Raw genomic sequence first — 4,348 nt, 5'->3', positions numbered from 1 at the left:
TCGAAGGTCATCGTCCCCAATGACCCCCTTTTGGATGATCTCTTGCGAGACTGTCTGGAAATTGGGGACAGAAGCCGCCGGAGGGGTTGAATAAGAGCACTCCCCAATTCCATCCTCCGGAATCTCCACAAAAGCAGTCGTCAAGCCCTGCAACGTCGTCAACCCGTCAGTCATTCCAACTAAAAAACCAAGGAAATAGAAAAATGAATAAGTTACATGATCAGAAGGAAGACACTTAAGCACAAAAAAACTAACAAAAACTACCAACATAGGACCTACCCACCTCGTGATCCCCATCATGTCACGAGGATTCAAAGGCTGGTCCCTAAAAAGAGCCAACAAGACGTTGGCGATCTCCTTGTTTTCGGAAGACAGTCCTTCATAGCTCACCCTTGTCATATAAGAAGCGTTGACCCCAAAGTTCCAATACAGGCAAATCCGATGCTCCCCCGCTGGTGAAAGCCAGAAAGGATGACAACCCTTGACAGGACAGACCTTAAAATACTCCGCCTTGAATCCATGAAACGAGTCTTCAAACAAGTCGAAGAATTGGCAGTTTATCTGGGCTCGAAACGAGATGTACCCTTTCCTATGTTTTACCTCCTTGTGCAGAATGGTGCATAGAAAGAAAAATAGAAAGACTTCAACCCGAGCTGGCAACTCTAAGAAATCACACACTAGCTCGAAGGTCCGAATGGCCGCCCAACTATTCGGGTGCAGTTGAGATGGCACCGCCTAAATCCGATTCAGGAGAGCCATTTGAAATTCAAAAAAGGGTAGTCGAATCCCTAACTTAGTGATCAAGCGCTCATGCACCCAAATCCAGTTCGAGACATGAAGGGAATGCAAGTTGAGGTAGCCCTCTCATCCTCGTCGAAAAGCACCAATTCGTACTGGTCTGTCGCCTCACTACCTCCCAAAACGGCCCCCTCATCATGGAGCCTTTGGAGTTCCATCTCATCCAGTCGAGAAGGCGCTCCCGAAATGTCGGAAGTTAACCAATGGTAACAATTCGGCACGCCCCCCGCCGAAAAGATAGGACCGGGTTCCCCTGAACTCCCCTCCGTCACACCATACCTATATCCAAATAGGATTTTTCACTGTCATCCCACTACCCAGAAATACAAACATATAGGGAACTCCTAAACCATACTAAGACCACAATAGAAGCATCCTACCAAAAATCCCTAAAATTACACCTAACGCGATACCCCAATCAAACATTTTCCCCATTAATAAACACAAAAGCATGCAACAACACAAATAGAAGATAAAACAAAAATGGATAAGCAGAATAAATGATCACAACGGCAAAGTTACGAACATAGTTCTCAGAGAGTAACAGAAATGAAACAAAAAAAACAGGGTGACGCAACACTACAATCCCACCAGCAAACTCAAACGAAGCACAGTGCCAGAAAAATCTGGAGATAACGTTTATAAGAAAACGAGAGAGCAAAAGAAAGAGAAGAAACAGTTACAATGAAAGATAAATAAACCCCAAAAAAAAGTTTCAAAAAAGAAAACACGAAAGGGTGGAGGGCAAAAAAAGGAAAACAACGAGACCTCTCTCCTCCCGCTAAGCGTCATTATGACACCTTGGGAGACGCATCGGGTGAAACTTCCTTGAAAGGAGCGCAACGGTCCAGTGACCTGAACACGCACGGGCCCCCGATCTGGAGACCTCATCACTCCATTCCCAACGACACAGGAAAACTCCCGGACCTAACAAGCAGAACCCCAGAAATAGTCAAAATGTGCGGCCCGGATCCTCAGCCCCGACCATAAACCCTGGACGATATTCCTTCGCCTAGGCCAAGCTCATGGACACCTGGACTCATGGCCGCACTGCCAGGCAGGCACTTCTAAGCAGCGAGACCAAGCCCACTCGCTCTCTCGCTCTGGGAGCAACTATTCCGGACCCAGTCCCCGAGTCCCCCGTCGAAGCAATCACAACCCAGTTACCCGGGCCCAAATCGGCCCGCTAACCATAAACCCCTGACCATCATTCAAATTCAAACACTTTCCTTATCTTAGCCAACAAGATAAGATAAGATAAGATAAGATAACTACCCTAGACTATAAAAGGGGCCAAAGACTCCCTCAGGTATAACACACATCCTTAACTCTCACTACCTCTCGGATCCATTTTGACTTGAGCGTTGGAGTGTCTTTGTAAGTACCATCCCTGCCGCTCTAAGAAGATCTGATCCTGTCATCACCCAAGGCCGGTAAATTCCTGATCCACCTCACAACCCGTACCAATAGCTTTTAGTACAGAAATTAATATCAATCGGTTCCCACTCCGCTAGCATGGCCTAAGGCCATTGAGTCGAATCACCATCAAATTTAAACTGAGCAACAACACAAACCTACCTAAGATTTGCATAAAATTATGTCTGTACCATGAATCAATCAAGGATTCCACAAATTATGTTAGCCTGTTTAAGAAAAATGAAGAGCGAAATAAGATATAGTACATCTTAAACAAAACAAGATAATAAACGAAAGAGGTCCCCGTGATTTGATGGGAAAATCTAGTTTCACAATTTCGAAAACAATGATTTACAAGTTATATAACTAACCTTTTTTTTTTTTTGGTAAATATATAACTAACCTTTTTATTCGATAAAAAAAACAATGTGTTTGTGGCCAGAGAACCCCAAAAACAATATGGCCCAACGGATGAAAAAGTGGGACCTATACATCTTAGTGGTGAATTGCTCTATATTTTTCTTCATTCTAATCCTATAAATTTTGTTAAGTACAGGTAGCAGTAACATTTTATTTGTGGTTCAACTAAAGATACAAAGATAAATTGGAGAAATCAAGAACCACTTGTTAGGTTGATCGAACATTTTCATTGTGGACTTGTTTGAATGTGAAGTAAATGAATGCATGCAGCAGCTTCTTCGAACCACAACCAATTGTCGTACTTGCAAGTATGGCTCCTGTATAGGTGCAAAAATTTGTGTATAACGCTCAACCCAATGCATATACAAGAAGTAAAGAACAAAGTGTAGAGACGGATAGAAACTATGATAAAGTAATTACAAGGACCAAAGGATAATTGTGAAGATTATTGAACAACAAGAAACAGAACGATTAAGAGAGAGTGAACAGAGAAGTGTTGCCAAGAATATTAGAGAACAATGAAACTATCTATTGTCAAATGATTATAAAGAAGTTAAATGTATTACTACTCTTCTCTACCACTGTACAAGGAACTGCACTACTATTTATAAACTAAGGTAGTGCAGGAAGGTTTATTAACATCAACAGAAACTAAACTCAAGACACTCTCTTGATGTTGACAAAAACAGAAAACTAACTTTCAAGACACTCTTGATTTTTCTGTTTTTGGAGGTGATATCTATTTAACAGCCCCCTTCAAACTCAAGCTTCTAAGGATTGAAGTCTAAGTTTGCTTCTGAAATAGTCAAAGCTGGAAAATGATAAAGGTTTAGTAAGAATGTCAACAACTTGAGAGGTAGAAGGGACATGAACTATAAAGAGCAGCTTGTTGTTAACTTTGTCTCTCACAAAATGAAGATCCACCTCAAAGTGCTTGCTCCTACTATGCAAGATGGGATTTGCAGCTAAGAGAACCGCACTAAGGTTGTCACAAAAGATAGTCAGAGGAATTGGTGAGGAAATGTGAAGTTCTCGAAGAAGATTTCCAAGCCAAACAATATTCACAGAAGCATCAGCAAGGCATCGAAATTCAGGTTCGGTGGATGATCTGCTCACAGAACTTTGTTTCTTGCTAGACCAGATCACAGGATTGGAGCCCAAAAATACACAATACCCGCTTGTAGATCTTCTATCTTCTATCTGCAAAGGCAAGGACTCTAAAATCAGAATTTTTAGTGAAGTAAAGACCTTGTGGAACTACACCTGAGAGATATCTTAAAATCCGTTTGACAAAACTCCAATGGTGTTGGAGAGGTCTGTGCATGAATTGGCTCACACGATTCACCGCAAAAGCAATCTCAAGATGTGTTAAAGTGGCATATTGAAGTCCTCCAACTATATATCAATATAGAGTTGCATCCTCAAACAAGTCTAAACCTGTAGCTGTTAATTTAAGTGTAGAAACCATAGGTGTAGACATTGGCTTAGAATGCAACATGCCAACTCTGTGTAAAAGGACTCTAACATATTTTTGTTGAGATATATGAAGTTTTGAATTAGATAGCTTGGAGATTTAAAGACCAAGAAGGTAATGCAGTGTGCCTAAATCTTTTAAAGAAAATAAGGAATGCAGACTTTGATAGCTAATCAATGGCTAAGAGAAAGGGGGTTGAATCTTAGTTATCGTTTCTGTCGAATATTGCTTTTTCTTTCT

General features: G+C 41.4%; 1 long non-coding RNA gene across 1 annotated transcript; it reads right to left on the bottom strand.

Moving 5' to 3' along the window:
- On the bottom strand, positions 2,458 to 2,953 carry LOC107643198. Its single transcript, XR_001620786.2, has 2 exons — positions 2,614 to 2,953; positions 2,458 to 2,580 (listed from the first exon to the last, which is right to left on the bottom strand). It is a non-coding gene; the product is annotated as an uncharacterized LOC107643198 (long non-coding RNA).

The sequence above is a fragment of the Arachis ipaensis genome, chromosome B05 (genome assembly GCF_000816755.2).
Source record: "Arachis ipaensis cultivar K30076 chromosome B05, Araip1.1, whole genome shotgun sequence".
NCBI lineage: Eukaryota > Viridiplantae > Streptophyta > Magnoliopsida > Fabales > Fabaceae > Arachis > Arachis ipaensis.
The sequence above is the reverse complement of the archived record's forward strand: the minus strand, read 5'-3'. Positions and strand labels throughout refer to the sequence as shown.